The following is a 24678-nucleotide window of genomic DNA, read 5'->3' as shown; positions in this document are numbered from 1 at the left end:
CTAAAGCTTAGAGGAACTCTTCAAGGCAGAAAAAACACATTTCTTTACAATGACCTCAGTTTGACACCTCCGAATATCTGCAGCATCATGGAAAAACACAAACTGCATTTTGTCCTCGTACCTTCCTGACCTTGTCTAGTCTGGAACACCACACAGCATTATGAATTAAGACCACTGCGGTTTCAAGGGCAAAACAAGCAGACAGCAAACAAGCAGTGGCTCTGCGACTCGGGTCTTTGAGGTTTATTAATATACAGCTGGCAGAGGGATCGAGGAGGGAGCGCCAATATCCTGCTCTGCAGTCGGTCCACTGCCGAACCATGAGGTCACTTTGTTGTGTCTCCCCAGGAGGTTTCCAAAAGCAGCCATTCTTCCCGCAGTGAAGGAAGTGACCTTGAGGAGCCCTTTGCAAACACAGGGGAATCTGTCTCTGTGTGACCCCGAGGTCACGGACACAGAGAGAACGTCTACAACTGATTTCTTCCTCTGTTTGAAAATTAGGGCATCGCATTTTTTTCTCCCCCATTTCTCTTCTCTTTGTTAGTTTTGTTCCAAATATTTTGATTGTTTTGCTTCTACTGGGCTTCATTTATTACAAAGAGAAGGCTTTTTTTAATTGAAAAAGTGTAAAAACTATTTCAGGGCTGCAGACACACATGCTGTTCATTGCACAGGACGAATCTAATTAGTTTTGCATCCAATATGAGTTCTATCTGATTTGGAAATTATCTATAAAATAGACAATCTGCAGCTTCTGCGTGGATATTTTCTAATTTATTCCCGCAGCATAAGAAGAAGAAATATGGTATTGAACCCTCACACTATTAATGAGCTGTCAGACCCTGTGAACATCTAGTTGTTGGTGTAAGGAAAATCCAGGAAAAGAACATGAACAGTCGCCTTGGGAGTCTAAGAGGCCTTCCCTTTTTGTTTCCATGGCACTGGCTTATCCATTCCTCACATTACTCCTTGGCATTTCACAGTCCAGATATTGTTACTTTTACTCACACTCGGTAAAACCCCCCTCCCCCTCATCCTTTTAAATTCCCTTTGCAGTCTCCAGTACACCAGAGTGCCCCATCAGCACACCGTGCCATCTGCAGGCACAAGCCTCATAGAAAACCCACTGGGTTTATCTGTCATTGAGCAGACTGCGTCAGGTGAGGTGTCGAGGTGAAAAATAACCTTCTGGCTGGTTGCTCTGAGGAGCCAGAAAAAAAGAGTAAGCCCCATGAGTAAAGAGAATGAATAAAAAAAAGGTGCATCATTTTTCTTTTTGATGGGGGCTCTCATTTCAACGGCTGCTGCTCTTGTGTGTAATGTTTTTGACAAAACAATCAAAGAAGCTATAATATCTCATTGTGCAAAGGCTCCCTGGCTGGGTCAACAATAAGACTCTGCAATATTGATGCCGCGCTTACTGAGGAAATGATACAGGGCAACAGTGCATCTTTATTCTCTCTCTTTTCATGCATAAATTCTGTAAACGCTGTAATAAGAAAATTAGATCTGGGCTTTGGTGGCACCTGTAAGGTAAAAATTTGATGAGAAAATGGTGTGTTGCTAAAAAAAGGAGTCCCGTTACCGCCATGCACAGCCGTGGAAGCTATACCAAAAATAGTTTTGTCCTCTCCTTCCATCCATCAGAGATGTGGTTGACTGCCTCGCTATAAGCAATTACCGCTCCAATTGGGCTTAATGACACTGAGAGGGAGGCAGATCTGCAGCTCGGGGAGAATGTACTATTTATAAATCTTTAGAAAAGACACCTGACGCTGCTCCATCAAAGCTGTAAGTCTCCAGCGAGCTCCAGCGAACAGTAACTTGTTCCTGTTTGTAAGCTAGTGATTGGGTCAGGTGTTTATCTCACCCACCATGGCCTACTTTTGTAGTTGCTGGACCAAAGCATGCATGGAGTAAACCAACAGGAGAACAGTTATCATCATCATCATCATCATCATCATCAGTTGCAAAATCAATCTTGCGTCATGCTGATGAAACACGTCAGAGATGGCCATTCATCCACAGGTCCTCTGAGCTTATTCAGGTTTTTACCAAGCAGCAATATCTGGGTCTGTAAAGTGAAGCCACTGCAGAAGTGGTTTGAATGTGCACACTTACTAATGGACAGCATCGTCCAACTCCATTTGTTAAATAAACAAGTCTGATTGTAAAGATGTCTATGAGAAAATTACCGTAAATCCCACTTGGCAAAGATTAAATCACTTTGTAAATGATTGCCATTTAGAGTATGGCAGATTTTAAAGCAGGACGTACTAAAACTGTGATAACTCTTTAACTCTGTCAGTTTATGAAAGTTCAGCACATTGTTTAAAAGAAAATGTGTTTAGTGCTCTGACAAAATGACGCCGACCAAAACGGCAAGCACGACGCTTCTAAAAAGTAGTCTACAAGCCCATTGGTGATGTCCCGTCGAGTACGAACACTTATTTTACACAGTCTATTGTTGTTCCCTCCAAACCGAAGGTAAAGTCATACAATGCTGAGTCCTGCTTGACTTGTGTACAGCTAATTTCTCTCCTGTTAAGGATATTCCCTGTGTTGGGACGTGTCATCCATCTTTGTCTGTCACAGCTCTCCCTAGCATGGTGGCACATGACAGCTTCAGCATGAGTATCCACGAACTGATTGATATCTCCATTGTTGCTCCCACTCCGGGATAATGGAAAGGAATGACAGCACAGGCAGAGAGTCTCTCGGGCTCTACATGCTACATTACCTGCTACCAGTGGAGGTTTCGTCAGAAGCATGGCTCCACTTCCTGTCCTTGCACACGTCTTACACGACACATTTTTGGCAGCTACACTACCTTTAACATGACCATACTTGCATTTGTATGAAATCACTTTGTGGTGGTGTTGTGATGGATCAGCTACCTGGGTCTGAACAATATGACCATTATGTTGTGATTTTTTAGGGGGGGGGTTTGGATTCTTTAATGGCATTCAGAAATGTAGAGACCTTGGGACTGAGAGCAGGTGATTCAACTTGATGGTATTTAGCTAATCCTTTTGTGGTGATAGTTTGTAATATTAAATTCAAGCTTCTATAACAAATATTGTACACACCTAATTACTGTAAGGTAATGTACTGTATATGTGAAAGGGTAACCCGCAGAGAACACTTACCCAATCCTACAGTTCTCCTGAGATCTACAGAGCATTTAATGGTGGCCATTTAAAAAGTGCATTTCCTTACTTATATCAGCGATTAAATACAGCTATATTCCCTTTGTAAATGTAACTGATTAGGTAAATTGTCACATCTAGGCATGTTATAAATGTTAGTCCACATGGAAGCAAGACATTTTTTAATGATGTAGTGATTATAAGGAGTTCTGTTAAAAAAAATCCATTATGATAGGCCTCTAGTAATTTACCTCTCTCAAGTTTGGAAAGGCTAAGCTTTCAACAGTGTGATATCTGTCATTAGTTAGTAAGTAGAACAAAGAGCAGAAATATCAATAAGAAAGGGTTGCATCATCCATCATCAAATGGTAATGCTTCTAGAAATATGTCCAAAGATACTTTTAATAAAATGAGACTGATGTTTCGTTCACCTGTTAATTATTATATCATTGCTTAATTCTAGATTGTTGCCTGACCATTAAAACAACAACAGATTGCAGGTTTTCCAATATGCTCAGAGTACTGTTGCTTGTCTTTCACACTTCCAGTTCACACACTCCAATTGTCTCTGCCAATTACATGTTGCATCACACCCACACACTTTATGTAGAAGAAGCTGCCAAACTGGCTTCTCTGCTATGTTATCATCAGTCCAGAGTCTTTCCTCGAAATACAGCCACATTTACTAAGGTGGCTTAAGACACAAGATTTAGAGGAGACATCCTGTGAAATACCAGCAAGACGACACTGTGGCATTTAGCGAGGAAGATGAGGGCAGCTCCGGAAGGCTTCTGACGGTAGTATAGCCGGCTGCAGCACCAGCTGTCAGGAGAACAGGAGCTCGTATCTGATTGGTCATAAAGACATGGAATATCGAAGGAATAGGAAGTAAAGTGACTGTTTACAAATGTCAGGCTGGACCTGCTACACTTGTAAGAGATAACATTACAGAGCTCAGACTCCCACAATTGGAAGATAATGGAAGGTGACTTTTACAAATGTGAAGAGGTGGCCTTTTCAGAAGGTATTTCATCAAGTGCGGCCAGGGCGGTGCTGATTGCCCGAGCCAGTAGTGCATGCCAGATAGACGTTTTTATGTCTTGAGGCCAAACAGCTCTGCCTGTTAGTGATCCAGATCTACATAAGACTGGTGTTATTACAGGATGATGTTGTACCTGACAAAAGGTTGGTTCTATTTCTAGACAAACCAAAAACTTCACATTTGGCAGAGGCAACAAATGATGTCAAAAACAAAAATACAGATAATGTATCTTATTAAGTCCCTCTCTTACAGCAGTGCATTTATATTGAAGACATGCAAAGAAATTCTCTGCTTTCACTGGCAGCCTTGCACGAGGAGTGGGTTTGATCAATATTAGAAACATAATCATGTATGCCAAAAGTTGCCAGCATTTTAATCTAACTTTTTCCACAAAGCCTTCTTGACTGGAAAACTAGTACAGCTTTGGCACTGGGAAAATATCTTCCTTATAGTGGTCTGCCAACCCAGTCTCTTCAGTCTGCGTACAAATAACACAACTTTACACCTTGGAAATGCATGCAAATGATAGGCAGGAGTCCAACTTTGCACCTAATGTCAACAGCAAGCCTCAAGTTGCAGTGTTAACCCCAGATTGACCCGGAATGTGGATATCTCTGATGCAGAAAGGAGGTAAGCGGAGGAAACAGCGTTTTTTGGTATGAAATCATTGTATTAACTGTGTTTTTTAAATGATTAGGTGTCTTTGCATCACGTTACTTAGCACTATGTGTCAAAATGAAAGCTTGTGCGTTGAAATGATTTGTAATGGGGAAATTATCAATAGGCAAAGCTAGAAGGGCTTGGCACCATTGACATTAGGCTAAGCTAACTTCTATACGGACATGTTGCAGTTTAAAATAAACAATACAGATGATACGATTTCATCACGTTATCACATCGGTCTGTAGCTTACACTTGGTTGTTGTTTAGTTGTTATCTAAAGTTATTAATTAAAAAGCCAGCTGGCTAACCACCCAGGATTTGTAAACTGTGAATGCAAACACATACATTTTATATGCAATGCAATGGCTAAAATCCAAACATTCATGCCAGAGGGATTTTATCTCCCACAAACTCCCCCCCACCCCCTGCCTGAAATGCCTCATTTAGAATCCTTTGTTTTCCTTTGTTACATAAGGATATCACCTGGAAGCATTGGCTAGAGAAGCGGAGACAGGCTAAGGGCTGGAACATCTCTAAGCGATAACCAATCACAACAGAGCCGCCCAGCTAACCAATCAGAGCAGACTGGGATCTGATTTCAGACAGAGGGTGAAAAAGAGGTGCTGCTGCACAGGCAGTATGAGAAAAATAAAGCAAACTTGAACATTAAAAGGATGTAAACATGTCACAGTGGAAGCACAACATACAGATATGAACCTGAAAATAAGCATAATATGTCATTTTCAAAACAACATGTTTTAAAACTATACTTTCTGAAACCTACATTGTTTGTTAAAAATAGCTCTATACAGTACTATAGCTTAAATAGACGCAGATGAAAGCATATTTACTAGAAATTCTGCGAAGCATATTAAATGTTACGAAATAAATTGTTTCGGGACAATCTTGTATTGTGGATAACTTCCAACATGACTGCTCCATCTAGCTCTATTCTTAACTCCCTCTGTGTTGCAGACTCTGGGAAAAACAGCTACTAATGCACTGACCCTTGACATGCTTTACTGTAGACCATTGAGAGAGTAAGGCTGATGCCCCCGGACAGAGCCCCAGATGGAACAAACCTCCATACAGCTCAGAAAAAAAGCCTTTTCTTTCAGTGGAGGAACATGACTTCACATAAGAGAGCTCGCTTTTCTGCTAGCTGAGTGAATCATTTTCCATTTCATCTAGGAATTAGTCATTCTTGTGAGTGTGCAGTCTGGAGTTGACTGATCCAGGATTAAATGAGTTTTAAAACAGAGAGTTAGCGTAAAACCAGGTGCTACAAAAATGTTTTTACTGGTGAAATAGGCAATTCATTCGATTGGCATATATGCTTAGTATGTTCTCTCTCTATCTCTTTATCAGGCTGTAGGTGGATTAATCCTGAGACAGAACCTGCTCCTCACTGTGATCTGTTAGTACTGCAGAAGGTCAAAGAACCACTGGTGGCAAAGGCAACACTTATGTGTTGTTGCATGACACTCTCCCTGGGGTAGGTAGGTGTGAAAAAAGCAGCCGGAATGATATATAGGCTATCATGGTTCAGCTGACAACTCAGAATGTTTGTCCCATAATACAATATATTGTGTATCTGGTCCCGCAATGCTGTGTGTATAGTATTCATTACAGAATACTCTCTGGAGAGTATAATACATGGAATTGTACAGGCAATTTCTCAACAAGCACTCATACAAGACACTTATATTCCCCATTTAAACTGCTAAAGCACATTTTAATCCATACAATTCATACTCACTACAGTAACTAAGACATATTGACAGTAACATTTTTTTTTAAAAGTGACAGACTCAAATGAAGCAGCAAAATGTCATGTCTTTTTTAGACAGGCAGTACAATCCAGCAGATGGTCTCTTTATGTTCAGTATCTGCACAGTGAGTGACTTTCATTTTGCTCAGTGGGTTTCCATCCAGCATAAAATGTGCCTGATTTTAACATCGGGAAGCAAATGTTCAGCATTCCCATTCTTCTGTGACAACGGGGGTTTAGAGGTGAGTTCAGTTCATTCCTGATATAGTCAAAACACAAAGTCAATTTTCTTAACAATTCAAAAACAAGCAACTTTTAACGATAAAAACGAAATAATTGTTCTGTCTCTTATGACATATGGAGAAAGTAGGCTCTGTTTTTCATACATTAGACACAGTTTAAATGTAGAAACTAAATTAAATGAATAGAAAAACCTTTCAGCTCAGCACTGTTTAAAAGATGTCATAATTATGGCAATTGGCTCTTCAATGTTACAGGTGGTAAAAAGGCCAAACCTTTGTGACGGCTGTAATTTACATGGTTTAATAAGCTCTTACTCATATGTTGCTGAATCTTATTACAGATCTAGCACATGAATGACTTATTTGGAATATTAAGGTACACTTTGACTGAATTATAAGAGCTAATGCAACCAGAATTTTACATTGTTGCATCCAGAAACACTGTTTGGTAATTTTGGCGGACTAATTCCCAAGCTTGTGTGTCTTTTACCATGTGTAAATGAAGGGGATATCGTCTGAAAATGGAAGAAGAGAGTGTGCATGCGTGCTTCTGTGTATCACAATTGGGAGTATGCATGTATGGACATGTTCACAGGTTTGTAAGAGCATACTGTTGACATGGTTTCAAAAGATATTCCAAATGGCCAACATGGAAACAAGTGAAAGCGAAGTAATCTTCATTTTTCAGTCCTATAAAGGTAGTCCACTTTTTTTAAATCGAGTGTGGGTCCTTGGAGGGCAAGGGTGTGAAAGCGGTAATTGTGCTGTTATATCTAATAGTCACCCAAACAAAGCCTCCATAAACACACCCGGATTGATACAAAGCAATATGGCGCTCATGCAAAATATCCTGATCTGTGTCAGCCTCTTGAGCTATAAGTTGTCGTGAGAGCCTTCAGAGTCGTGTCAGAGCCGCCGGCTGTATGCATCGCCTTGCGTTACTTTGCCGCTGGTACTTGTATGTACACTGTTGGAGATTATTGGATATGAGAGTAAGCCTGTTTACTGCTTTGAATTATGTTTGTTTGTATTTCTCATTTGCCCTCAAGTTTATTAAACACCACTGGGTAAAGAATAAGACTAACATTTTCATACACGCCATAATTTCCCAAAGGGGATGAATAAAGTATATCCTCTAATTATATAACTACAGTGCAGGGATATTATAAACCAGTTTATTGACACATCTTCAAATGATTTGTTTTATATAAGAGTTCATTCTTTATTTGTAAAATATGCCACTTACATTACACTTGTCATGTTTGTGATATATATGCTGCAACCTAACCCTTTTTAATGTGTTGGCCAGATTGAGAAACCCTGGGTTGATTTACAAAGTTGATGACCACCACCGTAGGACCACCATCGATAAGCGTGCATGCGTTTGTTTGGACTAGTTAGGCCAGATAACGTAACTGGATATGCTGAACTTGCTTCTTGCGTATGGTCTGAATAAGTCCTGATACAACTAAATTGCATTTTCATTTGCACGGTTAACTTTGTGAATTGAACTTGGTTGTGGTTAGTACAAAAATCATGGTTTGGCTAGAAATAAGGACGCATGGTACCTAGTTTAAGTTACGTATGCAAGTCATAGTAAATTAACCTTGACTTTTCAGTTTACACTGACACAATCAGCGGTCTCTTTGGCCCTGGTTTGTGTGACCCATCCATACGCCCAATCTCCTCGATACATGGAGTTATGCAAACCATGCAGATACATCGTTTTGTTTTATGGGAATGTAAGAGACCAGGTTGGACTGAGGCATCGTAATTGTTTAAATGAGATAATTGGTGCAGGCAGAATTTTTACCCCATCAGTAGGCCTTAAATAATTGTGTCTATTCTGCAAACTGTTTTTGTGCATAGAAGTGCGATGCAGATACAAGATGCCGATGGCTCAGTTCTTCTGGAAGTTAAATAAAAGTGTTGAGGGATATAACCTGAAAGGAAGCAGGTGCAGGTGGAGAACGAGGAACAACGAGTGTTGAAGTGCAATTAAGAGGAAAAATAGCTGACTGAGCTTTTTTTTTTTTTCATGCTACGTCAGGGTTTTTCTTGCTACGGTAGGTGCGTGGTCTTCAGGGTTTGGGGCCAGCCTTGTTTCTAGCTGATGGGATGGGGATGTAGAAAAGCAGATGGAGGATTAAAGCTGGCCTAATTGCCTCCGCCCTGCTAACACACCCCCATCTGCTGAAGAGGGATCCTTGAGGCTTTCTCCTCCTCAGCAGAAGCCAGTGCTCTCCAGTGCTGCCATTGTCTGGATATGACTGATGTATGCATCTCTGATCTTGACCTCTCACAGATCCAACCAGTGTCTCTCCATTCCAAACCATAGATTGGCACACCATGGCAGAATAATTCATAGTGACAACATAATGGAGCGCAATACATAAAAAGTCAATACATCTTTTAATATTTAATATCAATTCAGCTGCTGTGCAATAATTCACATTATTAAAAGGTAGACTGAGGCCCTGAATATTTGGGTGTTGCATTTTTTGATGAAGTAACATCTTCTTCTATCATTTTATTGTATTTATTGGCTGCCTTCACTGCCGGGCTGAGACATTCACAGTGACAGCAGACCCCCTCTGTCACAACACATCAGTATATTACTGTTGCTGGTAGCATCCATGGAAAATTGCAGAGAGTTGTCTGTGACACTGCATCTTGGTTAACAGCCTGTTCCTTTTGTGTTCTTAAAGGACAAATTCAACATTTAGGAAATTATACTTATTTGCTTTCTTCTAAATAATTATGAAGATACAGCTAGTGGCATGTTAGCTTAGCTTAGCATAAAAACTGGAAACAGTATTGTATAATTTTTCTCATACTACCTGTGCTGCAGCATCTCTTTTCACCCTCTGTTCGAAACCAGAGCCCAATCTGCTCTGATTGGTTAGCTGTCCTGCTTTGTTGTGATTGGTCAACAGCTCAGAGATGCCTGCCCCTTACCCTATCAGGCACAACGTGTTGCAGCTCTAGCCAATAGAAACGGCAGTTACATAGTGTAGTCACTATGCTAAGGAAGAAAACAAAGGAGTCCAATCAAGGCGTTTCAGGCAGGGGGAGAGACACTCCCTCTGAAAGGAACTTTGCAATTTTAGCCTTTGCAGACCATTTACATGAACTCACTTATATACCACATAACGGGAAAGGAAAACCCTCCAAAAGGATTAAAGAGCCCCTTTAAAATATGCCTAGAGGGGATCTTTAAAGTTTGAGTAAGAAAAAAATGGATACATGATAAAGCTGAAGTTGACTTGAGTTGGTGAACTAACCTCATTTATTGTGGCTTTAAAGAAAGCACTACACCCGTGCTATGACCACCAAACTCTGACAGTTTTCCTATGCTGGCCCAAGGCCCTGTATACTCGTTTCTATATGTGTGTAAGCGACATCAACACTTTAAAGGCATTCCTTGATAAAATCTGCATTGTGAGCAAATCTATGGTTTCACTCCTTCTCTCTTTTTGTGTGTGTGCTCCTATCAAGGACAACCATCATCAAAAAACCCTTTGAGAAACATATGGTGCTCCAATTTTGCTACAGATACCTCCCGCTCTTGTTCCGTATGGTGATTTGCCTCAGGGTTTAACAGTGGCAGCACTATTGTCCTGTGAAATTGCTGAAGGCATCAGATTTAGTGGTGATTAGAGGTGCCCAGGAAAGGGGGATTGCATGGTGTTCTACCCTGCGGACATACAGGTTTCATGGGGGGAAATAGCCACAAGGGAGAATTAGAAACCACATTTCTTTCAGTTTGAGATAAAAGCAACAGCGACACAGAAAGACAAATGTGTAGCCCTAAAGCATCCTGAGGACCAAAATCCAAAGGCTGCTTTAAATGATTTATTGTATTGAATTAAAAAGCCACCGATCCCTAACATATTAGTCTTCACTGTACTGTTGCTGGAGTTCGGACAGTAGATTTCCTCAGGGGCACAGAGGGTTCATGAGCTCATACACTGGTGCACAATGGACCACTTCACTAAAGGCCGTAGCATAAAGGAGCACTCGCGTGTGGATGATGATAGACGAGGAGAGGAGGAACAAGGGAGCTGAAAGCATCCCTCTGTGACACACTGCTGCATTCTCTCATGAAACGGCACTTTGACAAAACTGTACAAGGCCAACTAGACACAGACTGACCTACATACAGAACTATTGTCATCGGAGTAAACACTAATGTTGTTTTGAACGAGGACGGGTCTCAATCAAGTCATGTAAAGCAAATGTTTCCCAGATACACTGATTTATAAATGACAATTGAAAAACCAGTGGAAGAATAAATGGCTGACATACACACGTGCTACTTATGCTGAGCCCTGGGGCCCGAAACAATTTATCCATCATCTCCATTCACCCTGTCTGCCCATGTGTGCCACTAATGGGGCCATGGTGGGCAACAAGTGCGTCCATGACAGCAGTCACCTCAACTCCCTACACGGCCCCTTTCCGTGTCTACCCAGAAACACTGCATTCATGTGATGTCATAATAATCTGGAAAATTAGAATATGAAAACTCACAACAACAAAATTTGGTGCATAATTTGTTGAGTTAACGTCATACTACGCTGAGACATTGCGGTTGAAAGTGCATGTTTCGTTGAAGGAAGGATAATTATTTCAGCTGTTGTGTGGTATGGTAACTATTAGTTACGGTCCACAACGAGTGACCTAGATGATTTGGATAATGTATTTATTGTATATATACAATGTATATTTAACGATAACCCTGCTAACAATGAGGAAAGCAGTATTTCATTGTTTTTATGGAACGTACTATACACTTTCGTAGCTGGTCAGATGTTTCTAACGTATTCAACAGTACACTTTTTTGCTCTTTGCTCTAAAAGGGGCCATATATATTAGCAAGCTTACCTTAGCTTTGTCAATTAATTTAAGTTTCCGCACAAGTTTAATCACTAGTTTATGTGGTGAGACATCTCTTAAATAATTGTTGCTTGCACTTAGGAATTTCTTATTGTATTAAGTACAATAACATTTGAAATAGTGAGGTACTGGTACTTTACTGAACTGCATGATCTAATAATTTAGCCATACAGGCGGGGTCTTTTTGAAACAATTTTGCCCTCAAGTGCATCATTTTTTTGCCCAAATCCCATTTCATACCTTTTGGCAACAAATTGGGCCCCATTTGGTTAGCCAAAATGTCAAGGGGTAGTGTTTTTGTCCACACCCAGCCCATTAGGACCCAGTGCAGGGGTATATAATGCATACAAAGAAATAAAATATTGGCTGAGACAGCAATGCTCTGAAAACACAGCTGATAACTGATGAAAAAGCAATCCTGGTTTCTCTTTTTTTTTTCTTTGTGATTCAGTACATGGTTTCTGCATGGATATTCATTAGAGCTTAAGTAGCTGTGGCTCATATGGTACCACTATCATTAGGCATCATCAGAGAGAAAGCTAGTGGAATTAGATCAGCATTGACACACAGACATCAGCCTGTCCAAGGTTATTCTCACAGAGCTGCACTTGACATGAGCTAAAGGCTACGGTTTATCCTAGGTGCTCTCGGTGATGAAATACTGTGTTTCTGAAACTGAGATGAAAAGGATTTGTCAATCTGAAGTGTCACTACTGTCCCCCGAGGACTAATGTCACACAAGGATCTTGCACAGTTAAAACTATATGTCTTAAACCGTATTCGCCACAAACTCACAAACAACACACACAGATGTCCGATGTTTGATGGTGGGAGGAGACAGGTTAATCCTTATTAATGAAATTTGAGAGGAGCATGTGCTATAATTGAAAAGTATCATGTGATAGAAAGATCAATAGAACTTTGCCCAGTAAATTAGATATTTTTTTTCTATGCATTAATAATGAAGACTAAACCCAGAGTACAGTTAAATCAATAAAGCCCTTTTACAAATAGTGATATTTTCAATGCTTAGGTATCAGATGTTCTGATGTTAAACAATAAAAATGGACACCTAGCCATAAAATATATACTCTCATTAAGGCAACACAAATCATAAAAGTTCATTTAAAGGAGATTTAAGACACTTATAATATTATTTTTCTACATGCAAAATCCCATATAGTGCTTTTTCTCTTTTAAACGGAAGCCTTGCATTTAGTCTTTATTCTGCTAACAGCACTAATGCTAAAGAATATTCACATCTAGAAATAATCAAGATGTAAAATACCTACAATAAAAAGACACAGCAGAACAAAGTCCCTTTTTTTTAAACAATAGAGAGGCTCTTCTGATCTGGGAAAAATAAACCAGCAGATCAAACCACTGAGTCAGAGTGGGTTCACTGTCCAAGGAGCAGATCAGACAGTGGTGGGGCATCACACCAGAAGGGGTCACTCTGCCACCATCACTGCCCTCTTTGTGTGGCCTGATATAAAACAGAGAAGCTTAAAGTTAGACTGTAGACAAGATTCACATGAAAACAGAATAGATCTGCCATGACGTTGAATTATTATTTATTTTGTCTGCTTAACAAGATTTCTATAAATCTGTTGAGCAGCACGATGGGAATGAGTTTTGATCAAAATGACAGCTTAAGATGAAAAAAAAATCTAAACATCTGGGCAGCTAAGAACGTGCAGATCTTTATTATTAACACAGGTGTCAGCAGAAAAAGTGGAACACCATATGTTTTATCTAAGGCTTTGTGACAATAGTTTTCCATATCTGCTGTTTTGCTGATCCCTCTCTCTCTCTCACATACACACAAACATTGTCTATGAAGCACAAAAGCACTCACTCGCTGATATTCCAATCATTTCTCCTCCGATTGCTATGCTCTTTGCTGCACCTGCTCCACCGTCCTCTCTCCTTTACCCTACCTGGGGGGAAGGTGAGCGACGAGGCTTGGGCAGAGAAGAGGGCTCTGATTTGTATTAATTTGTAGAAGATCTCTGGGGAATGAGCAAGAGAGAAGGACAGAGAGAAAAGAAAGAGCAAGAGTGTGCCTCCTCACCCCGCTGCAGCCTCCCCCTCTCCACTATCATAACCATTGCATCTGTATGAAACAGGAACCATCCAATCAATCCAACCCTCCCCAAAGGCTTGTCCAATCAGCCCAAAACCTGACACAGAAATTAATCACTTCGCCATCTCGACAATTGAAGGCACCAAGCCGTGCATGGAGCTTTCCAAAGGAAGTGCATGTGGAGAGGTGCTCGCATGAGTGCTAAAGCCCTCTTCACCTCTTATCCTCACCCACACAATCCCCCACACTACACACACCCTTAAAGTTGTAGAATTGGTTTAATTCTATAGGGCTGCAACTGAGTGATATTCTCTTCATTAATGAATGGTTTTGTCTAAAAATGGATTGTAAGAAAATAGTAAAAATGTCCATCCCTGTTTCTCAAAATATCATATTAAAGATATAAAACAGAGGAAAGCAGGTAATGTGCTTATTTGAGATGATAAAAACTCAAGTTATCTCATGTCACCTTTTATATAGGGAAGGTCTACACCATATGCCCGTTGCAGCAGGGCTGGCCCTGGGCATAGGCAGTATAAGCTAAAATGTTTAGCGTTGTGTGAAACTACGCCTACATTGCGTACAGCGCCCATAAACTATGGCGTGCCATCCCCCCAGTACCATATTACGTTAATGGTCAGATCTAGTCTGAAATTTGACATGCTCAAAGATCCTTTAGCGTGCATTTGACCTGGGATTAAGCTCTGTATTTACTGTTAGAACTGACTGGTACACAAAGGAGCGCTTCAGTCTGGCTATATTAAAACGAGCGACCCTGTATCTCTGATTAGACAGCAACAATTCATATTCGCTTTTCATAACATGGTGTGGGTCAGAGATGATGTTGTTGGACAGCCTGACTAGGTTATCATGGTACGCTGACTCAAAGTCTCTGACAGGGTTGACCTAACAATCTTTGAGTAGATTTTCCGCTGGTGGAGCTGTTTTGATTTTAAGCAGTCAAGGTTATTCTAAAGGCCGGATTGACAGATAGCGCTCTCAGGGCCAATTACATGGTTAAAACAGGTTAAAACCAAAACAATAACAAAATAAGCGTAAAAGATATCTGTGCACCGATGCATGGTTCAAAACATGAAAAGTAAATGTCAGTAAAAGTTCTTAATTGAACAGAAAAGCTGTGTGTCTGAAAGCAAATCGGTTTGTCAACATTTGACAGTGGACATATTGGCCATTAGCACTAAATGGCACTTAACACAAAGTATAGGCGGGGTTGACGGACATCTTTAGTGGATTGTCAATAAGAGAGAACACACAGATTTCCTCAAAAGAAATCGTTAAAGTGGAGTTGCCATTTCACCGCCATAAACGCAGCTCTTCAAAGAGACTTTGATCACAGTGTGGTCTTTCCAACCGGGAGACAGGATAAAGGGTAGTGTTACTAACCCAACACCACACACACACACACACACACACACACACACACAATTCCATACATTATTGCAATACCATGTGTTGCTCTGCTAAGGAGTAAAAGGTAATTGTGCTTGGGGACAGCTTAAAGGGTAATTGCGCGTGGTGTGCAGGGTGTCTGCAGACAGCCCCACAGGCACCAGAGGGGGTTTAAGGGGTTTGGAGAAGGGGCCGCCTAATCGAAGCTTCGAGGCTGCTTCAGATCTCCTCTTCATCACCAACACACCCCATTGGCATTTAACAGAGTGTGAATATAGAGGTTGACCAGCTCCAAATCTTCCCGGTGCCTTTGGTGGTAAGAAAGGGGCCTCCTGTGAGATCTCCCCTCCCTTTAACCACCGTCTATCTGCCGTTACGGCGGCATCTGCTCCGTGTTGCTGAGGAGCAGGTGCGAGACTGTTTTCCCTTAGCATAACTCCGTTAGTTAGGGCAGCGGTCTCAATGACATCAGCTCTGGACTCAGATGAAAGCTTGATGAGACGCGGTGGCTAAATCGGTCCCTATGAGGATTAGACTTCTGACAGGAGGACTCAGTTACACCTTCTCAGCATCAACATGGATCTGGGTTGAGGTGTCCCTATCTGAAATCCAGAGGCATGCTGTTGTTAATACCTACATGCATACATAAGTCTATGACCTGCATTTGCTTTAGTAAAGTTGACTGTGAAATGCTTTTGTCCTTTCTCCTTCTGACCGACAGCCTGATTATACCTGCTGGCACTGTGTGGGTGGACGGCAGTCATTTTGATATGAAATCACTGCCTGTCCGTCTGCTTTATGTTCTCTTCCACCTTATGAGAACATTTCCTGGCTTCAGGGAATGTGCATTTCCAAACCTCTTTAAAGAAAGATCAGGAGAGGATCCTATTGAGGGAAGTCATTTATCAATTCTTTGTATCTTGCTTGAAAAGATGGAGATAAATTACAAGCAAGAAAGCATGACCTAGTCACAAGTGACATTGACAAAACCCATACATTCCATTTATGAAGTCAAAATAATATTGATTTAATTACAATGAAAGATGGCTCTAAAAAGGGATATTTGGGGATACTTTGAGAAAACAAAGACGTCACTGCATCTTGTCGATTCAGTGTTCGTAGATCGTACTTCAGTGTAAACTATTTTTATAATCCAGCTCTGTAAACAATCAGTGGAGGAATATCTGACAATAGAAGGGCATTTGGATGACAATTATGTCAAACAAACCAGTAAAAATGATAAATGACAAACATTTGACATGTGATGTTTTAACCAGTAGTGCATAGAGGATAATGCAGGGGGCAATACAGGACAAACTGTTCGAATGTGAACGTGAACTCTCTTTGTTGCACAAGTAAAAGCAAGTAAGAAAACCAAAATTCAACTGCTATGTGAAGTCGTCATTGAAATCCGAAGCAGCATTTATAGGAAAATCATAACAAAATAAATTAAACAACATTAATGAAATATGAAATTACATCCGTTTTGCCGACAGTTTGGTACAAAGCAATTTCAAAATAAGAGCATTTTGTTGAATAAGAGCTCGATGTCATCCAAACTTACACAAAGACTGCTACAGTACAAGCACTTCATCCAAAATTCATATGTAGAAATTCATCATCTGTTTTATGATGCAAAAATGTGATTAAAAGGTTTGAATTTGAATCTTGTTTGAGAATTTATGATGTTGAATGTCAAGAGCTTATGTCCCTAAATGAATTTCAAGGATATGTGTGAAATTATGTTCCCTGCTTTTGCTAAAGCTGCAGTATCATGTAACCCCACAGTTATTGAAGAGTCTGCCAGGTAAAAGTGAAAAATCCTCTCCCTCCATACCTCAAACTTTTTTAATTGCCTCAGAAACTGTGATCAAAAGTTCTGTTCACTTCAGAGATTTGGAGGTGATGCCTAGACAATTAAATCTGCTCCTCGGGTAAAATGTCCTTTTTTTCCCTCCAGTTTTTTGACTCTAAAAGCACCACATTTGGTCCTAATCGCAGCAGTGAATATAATTTGGCCATTCATCACCATCGCCAAAAATACTGTCACCTGCAAATGCTCAATTATGTCATGTGATTATTTATACTTTTTATGTGTGCTTTGATTCATGTGCAGTAATTTAACACATTTATCAGGTGCTAATGGTTCATTGGGACCTTTGAATCATGCCCAGACCTGATATTTGGCAGGGTGGTTTAAAGCTAATTTGACAGGACACATTTCCATCATACATGTCTCTCTGAAGGCAGCACAGTGAGTTTAACCTCTTAGTCATCCAGCCAAGGGACACATAAAACACGTCAGTCAAAAAACAAGGTCACATAGCTGACAGATTTTTTATTATAAAACTGTGTGGCCTTTTTTTGCTGCATGCTCCCTTTTATTTCAGATGAGTGAGTTTATCACAAAACCTCAATAGGCTGCTTAAATTTCTGTCTGTTGCACATTTGATAAAGAAGCTGCCACATTTGCAGATGAAAAGTAGTTTACATGAAACATAAATTATACATCATCAAACTATTTGCCTCTTTGAGGATAATATCGCAGCTAAGCGAAGCTAACCGGAAAGACAAACATCTGATGGAGTAATCCCTAAATTAGGGGCAGCCAAAAACATACATCCGATTTTGCAACCACTGACCCTTTGACCCTTCCAAAAACAAGTCCTCAAGGTAAATGTCAGCACACATTAGTTTAGCATGTCAATCTTATGGCAGGAAAAGGCATTGCTTGGAATATGGAATTGTTTCAGTTCATCAGTCTCTAATGGGACCCCATACACATGTGAGATGTCCTTCATCCTTTAGTATTGGAGCAGATAACAGCTGACCTGGCGTGTTACAGCCTGGTAAAAAATAAACTTGCCTGAATGCACCAGTATAATCATTCAATCTTTATACATTATGAGAGGTGCTGTTAGAGGCACCAACAAGACATTAATGGCAATACATAGCCTGACACGGCAGGTACACATTCACACATACAGCTCACAGACACACCAGCATCATTAATAAAGCATATCGATAGAGCTAGGTTACCCTGCACCAACAAGCCTTGTGGTGTTAAAAAAATGATACCTGAACATAACCTGGCACGGTAGCCGCAATAAACCACACACATGCGTAGAATATAATTTGATATCCAACAAATACTGTACTTAATAAACACTAGTGGAAATATGCTACTACTCTGAAATCAGCCTACTGAATGATTTCAAAAGGAAAACAAAGGGGCTTAAAAACAATGAATTATTTAATTATAGCCCCTTTAAAAAGGGAATTAGGGACTAAGAGTTCAGCCTGTGTGTCATATGTGAGGCCCTGACGCCAGTTTTGACTGGACTGACACTTTACACAGCTCACTGTTGGAAGGTGAAATAGACATGTCCATTGCAGGTGTGGAGTGTTAATGCAGGAAGTAGTATGACCTTTCTCTTTAATGTGAATGGAGACACGTTTTGGTGAAAACAGTTAACTCAGACTCAACTCTTACTGCACCAGGCATGATGTCATCAATGTAACATACTGTACACGTCTTGTATTACAAACTGTTGTTTTGGCATATCTGCCATACTTAAAAAAAACAATAATTTGCAACTCCAACTACACTCTTGGATCGTATTTCATTTCTGCAATGTTTTAAAATCACCAAAAAAGGGTGGAAATAAAATATTGGCATTGGTGGAAAAGAAAATCTCCAAGGTTTTCCAAAAATGTATTTTCTTGTTTTTAAATAGGATTGGTTTAGTTTGAAACTTTAAAACAGGACAATACAGGGACCTTACAAACAATTATAGTACATGAAATAATAAAACTCTTACTGCTGAACAACCCATGCTTTGATCACACCACATTACAAATTGGTTTGTAATTACAAATTACTCATTAAACTCCCCAACTCCTCCCTTCAACAACAAAAGAAGTACTCAGTCATCTGCGTCAGAGCGCATCACACTGCACCACAAAGATGTTCCAAAAGCAATGTTGAAGATAAAAAATATTTAAGGAAACCTGATTTAATGACATGAGCCTGAGTTTAACCATCACTGTCACTACTTTTACCCATTTCACATCCGTACAGCCATTACGCAAATAAACACTGAAACCGAAGCAGGTAGAGTGCCTGGACTCACCTGCAAGGCGCTTAGATCATACAGTCATTGGCAAGGACTGACGAGAGCTCCTTTGCCTTAATTTCCAAAATCTTCTGGAGTCTAAAGTTGTGGACCATCAACCCAGGTCGCAAACTTTGAATTCCCTACCTTGATTTTTCCATTTAGCCACGATGTTGTATCCAAATTCAAACTATCCTTGACCTCGCGGGTTATACTAAATCTCGCGGTAATGTGCGGGATTTGATGGTTGACCTTTTTCTTCAAAATGTGATTTCATTTTCATACCAATTTTTTTAAATTAATCAATAAATGTAAAAATGCGTATGTTTTTATTCACATATTTTTTTGAAGTGTGTTTTTTGACATTGATCTGCTTTAAATGGGGTAGTAGCATAGATGTTATCAATGCAAAGTGTGCTTTACAATAAATACATTTTAAAAAGACTGAAAACATTTGAAAGGACCACTTTAGTTACATTCAATATAAACAAATTATGTCCCAAAATAGTTTATGTGTCATTCCAGAATTGGAGGACATTTTGTCATCAAAACATTTAGAAAATGAATTCTTTATTTTCTTTTCTTTTTTGAATGTATTTTATAAAAACAGTTAGTAAAGCATCACAAAAAATGATTTGTCCACCTCAGGCATCAATGGTACACTTTCTATTAGATATTTTAAAATCAATAGCATTCAACTTTAAATAAACCAAAACAAGTGTTCATAATCTGAGAAAATGTGAAAACATGTAGATGATGCTGAATTATATAAAAACGTAATTTTTCTAGAAATAATCAATTGTACTACTATTGTGCAACCCTGTTTCTGTCATTCCCTATTGATTGATGGAATTATACAATAGTAACAGGGTTGCAAATCAATGCTTTTAGCATGAGGCACACCCTCAGTTTAAAATAACTGTTATTTAAAATAGGTTTATGATTTAACAAACTGCTATGACAATTGCAAAATACATGTATTAACACAGAAATAGCAAAAAATGTAAGTAAAAAGCCTATTTTAAATGTTAAATTAGTCACCAAGAAGTAGGGACAAGCGAAAAATGCCATTTTAGAGGGTGTTTTAGAGCTATTTGCTATCTCAAATAATATTTTGAAACCACTTTTTGTACAACTGACTTTACATTTTGTCGAAGGACAAGTATATTTAACACAACAAGTGCATGTTTTAGCATTTTGGGCATGGATTATTTATAATTTTACCGGTGGGACAGGAAATGTTCTCCAATTCTGGAATGACCCTTCTACCTGTGCAATTATTGTAACGTTTTTTTAAATTAAATATGGGCTGCCACTCTGTTTTAGAATAAACTAATCATGTGAAAAAAAAGGGTGCATCATAAAAAAATAATATCTTAGACCCCATGTTTTTCCTTCTGCAAGTATAAGCTCACAGTGGTCAACAAAAAGCCACAAATACATGTACAAACACTGCTCAGTGAATCCAGAGACGTCCATTTGTTTATGGTTAGTGACCTATTGTGCTGATTCACCTGAACCCGCCTGACCTAAATCAGATGTGACATAAAGGTGAGTGCACTGTACCTGTGGGCCTCTTCTGCCATTTGTGTCAACACAACTGACAGAACAAACAGAAAAGACTGTAAGGTTTACACAACACAACAACATTTGTAGTTGAAACATTGATAGGATTGTGACATAGGATCATTTTAATCTAGGCCTCACACCTATTATTTTCAGGCTTCATTATTTGTGATGCTGGGATAAAATTATTCAATGAGAGATTTTCTTCCATGAAATATCTCGGTAGGAACACATAGAGAGACAGGGCAGGGATTCTACCTTGGGTGCTTTTCAAAATTCTCCAACAACTCATCCTCTTTCCTTTCCCTCCATTATTATTTTTCATAGTTTTTTTCTTCTTTGCTGGTTCAAGAACACACAAGACCTAGGGGTCATTGCGTTTGTGCATACACAAGCTGATTTCTGCTTCGCCTCGGGCAGAGTGAAACGCCAGGGGAGAGAAAGACACAAACAGAAAAATAATCATTCAGACAGACAGAAAAGCAAAGTCATCCCTCTAAAATTTGTAAACTGGCTCAGTGTATAAATGCTTCCTTCTATGCAGTGTCCTTGAGTGGATGTCCGCTCCCTCCTTCCCCTGCTTTGATGTCTCTGTCAGGCTCTGTCTTTGTAGTTTTCGGCTGTAGAGAGGAAGTGCCTGTGATGCCACATCATAACATGACACTGGTGAACATCGACTTCTATTTCAAACTGTCTTCATGAGTTACCCTCTCTCCTCTGGCCTCATTCATCTAGGAGACTCTATACAGTTATTTGAAATGGTTAGTGATGGGTGGACCCTTTTATTGGCCTCCTGCCTGCTATTTCTGAACTCATTACATCATGTTAACTACAGTTTTATGTAAACTCATTATGTCTTTATAGAAATGAGAGGGAGGATTACAGAAACATCTTTCAGGGGATGTTTAACCAAAAACTCGCAATATTGTATTGTTAGGTAAAGGCACAATAATACTTGATTTTGCATTTGAAGTTATTATCAAAAGCCAGAGATTTGAAGATAGATTTGGTTGGGGGGTAGAATTAGGAACAAGAACACCAACATCATAATACTGTCATGTAAAGCTTTATTTGTAAGGCACAATAACAAACAACCAAACATGGCCTGAAATTAAGAATTCAAACCCAACAACAAAAGAAAACAATAGCAAAGTAAAATAGTTACAGCTGCAGCTCTTTAGAAGATGAAGTCAAGATGTCAAGGTTTAATCAATCAAAACCCAACAAGACAAGGTTTATGTTATGCTCAATTCTACAGGAATAAATGCTGAACGAATGACAGAGGAAGCACAGTGAGAAAAAGATTGGTCCATGGGTTGATCCCTGAGGAACTCCACAAGACAGGGGAGCTGAAGAGAATACATGACTGGTGTTTCTAAAATGTATCTGTTTTTGGATTAAGACTTGAAATGAGTTTAAAGCTGTAGCAGGAATGCCAACCTATTTATTTATTAAGGTTTCAATCTTTTTATATAATTTCTGAAAATAAATACAAATATTTTCTGAATGCTGAACTCGAGCAAAAGATGAAACAGCACTATTATGTCTCCTTTTGTTTTATATAATTTACCTCTGCGCTCTGATATGTCTGTCATCATACCAACCTAAAGTATTTAACTTACTTCTTTAATCTGCTTTTTCTCATTTTTAGTGAACTCTAGTGAGACGTACAATAAAGCAATGACCACACTGTTCTCAGATTCCTCCATCTGCCTTGACCTGAGAGTTCGAAGGGAGAAGGAGAGAGTTTCCCAGTTGAAATCAGATCAGTTACACAGTAATGCGGGGTAAGTGTTTTACCTTCAGCATGCTTAAAATGTAACAAAGACCCAATGAGAAACCTCTAGCAAATAGATAGCAAGATATACAGTTAATCAGCCAACCAAAATTAAATCAGGATTATCTTGGCAAGCTGTTTGGCTTCCAGAGTAGTATTTTACCAAAGTATTTGGAAAAATGCCAAAATATGAGCAATTGCGTCTACACCCTCTGCTCAGAAGTGACATTAAGCCCGCAGAAGAATTTGCTAATAAGTCAGACTCAGTGAAAAGCAGCTGGCAGAGACCAAGAAGTCAAGACAACTCATGTAACCACGACCACATTTAATCAGCAGCAGGCTCTTACACAAAGACAATAAGCAGTTCATTAGAATGACTGCTGAGCTGGTGGTTTTGCAAAGAAAAACATTTACACACCCAGGCAACAGAAAGTCAACAACAAGAGACCTTTGTTGGCTGGTGCAGCGCTCTGGGTTTACAGTTGGTTTACTGTCAAACAGGTCTGGTGTATGTTATTACAGCTTTAGGGTATAAACAGCAGATATAAAGATAAAGACACAGATAGAGACAAAGCTTTCAGTGCCTTGGATCCAACAATGAAGTAAAAATCAAAGCATTCCTTAAACTTCTACAATTTTAGATGTCAAATATATATTTTAAATGTGTATTTGTAAGCCTATATTCTGAATGGTTGCAACAAAGTTTTTGATCCTCGTTGCTGTTGACCCTTCACCTTCCCATCTCTGATTTGTAAAAACAGAGATGGCCTGAGGAGCTCTGGAGGCTGTACTGCAGCATGTAGGAATTCAGACTATGGATGTGTGTGCCAGGCTGTATTGATTTGTATGGTGCTGCTAGCCAGACATGCATCCCTGAATGGACAGAAGACAAAGAAATGAGACAGAATGGCAACTCATACTGTACAGCCTGGCTACCGGGCACATTTGGCGCCTCCGTCGCCGTGGAAACCCAGCATCGGCTGAGCCGGAGGGTGACAACAAAACCCCATGTCGGAGGAGAAAGTTGGTTTGAGCCCTGGCAGCATGTTAGGTAGCTAAAAAGAGATCCTTTTCTATATGCTGTGGATAAAAACTCCAAATGCAGTAATGTTGCTGCTGACAGCTCTTGCACTGAAACGGTGTGAAAGTCCAACTAAAACATGCAAGAACAGTCTGGATCAGAAGATTATTTGCCTCTCTGCGTGTTTGCTTTCAATGAGAGATGCCATTCACACCTTTCAATTGCTATTCATTTCTGCTATCGCTCACATCTCCTCTACACAATGTGCTGCCTTTGTGTTCTGAATTAGACCCATTGTGTGTGCAAACCTTCAGCCGCCCGTATCGTGATCTCTCATCGCTTTGCTTTTGTGCACACAGAGAAATTCATTTCAGCTCTTTTATTACAGCACAAGCACACATAACCATTACCTGCCCTTTTTTTATGACAGCTGAACGGAATAAATGAGCACCATAAATATGTTAACACAATGCTGACACATGGACAAAGTGAGCTCTTAATTAGAAACATTCCTGTTTTGTAGCTAACAAACATTACTGTTGTTTAGCTTTAAAAAGATAACAATTTTAAACAATAACATATTCAATTAATCTCTTTCAACATGTGCCAACATTGAGCCTCACCCACATTACCATTGTAGTCTTGTGTTTTGATAGTAAACCATTTAGGACCTTGTCTCTGGGAGATGCCCGTGCAGGGCAGACACCCAGGACTGCTGGAGTAACAGATGGTGGTTCATTAGATCCTGTGTGCTGTGTTTTTGGTGTGAAGCGTAGGAGGAGCAGGGCGGATGTTTGTTTCCATCAACAACCAGACTTTAAGTCTTGCTTTCTCCTTTCATAATGCTTCCATGCCCCAGAGTGCCTGAGTGCCTGGCAAGCAAAGTGATACTAGAGTGTGATGGGAAGATTTGCAGCCTCTTGTTTTGTTCTTGCTT

At 39.7% G+C, this 24678-nt stretch overlaps 1 long non-coding RNA gene across 1 annotated transcript in view; it reads right to left on the bottom strand.

Moving 5' to 3' along the window:
* LOC134859107 (uncharacterized) overlaps window positions 1–19582 on the bottom strand; it is a 59943-nt gene extending 40361 nt beyond the window's left edge. The window contains exon 1 of the long non-coding RNA XR_010165047.1: window positions 19396–19582. This is a non-coding gene — a long non-coding RNA (uncharacterized LOC134859107). The remainder of the gene's footprint in view (window positions 1–19395) is intronic.
* Between the last annotated feature and the right edge of the window lie 5096 nt (window positions 19583–24678).

The sequence above is a fragment of the Eleginops maclovinus genome, chromosome 22 (genome assembly GCF_036324505.1).
Source record: "Eleginops maclovinus isolate JMC-PN-2008 ecotype Puerto Natales chromosome 22, JC_Emac_rtc_rv5, whole genome shotgun sequence".
Taxonomy (NCBI): Eukaryota; Metazoa; Chordata; class Actinopteri; order Perciformes; family Eleginopidae; genus Eleginops; species Eleginops maclovinus.
This window is presented reverse-complemented; position numbering and strand designations above follow the sequence as displayed.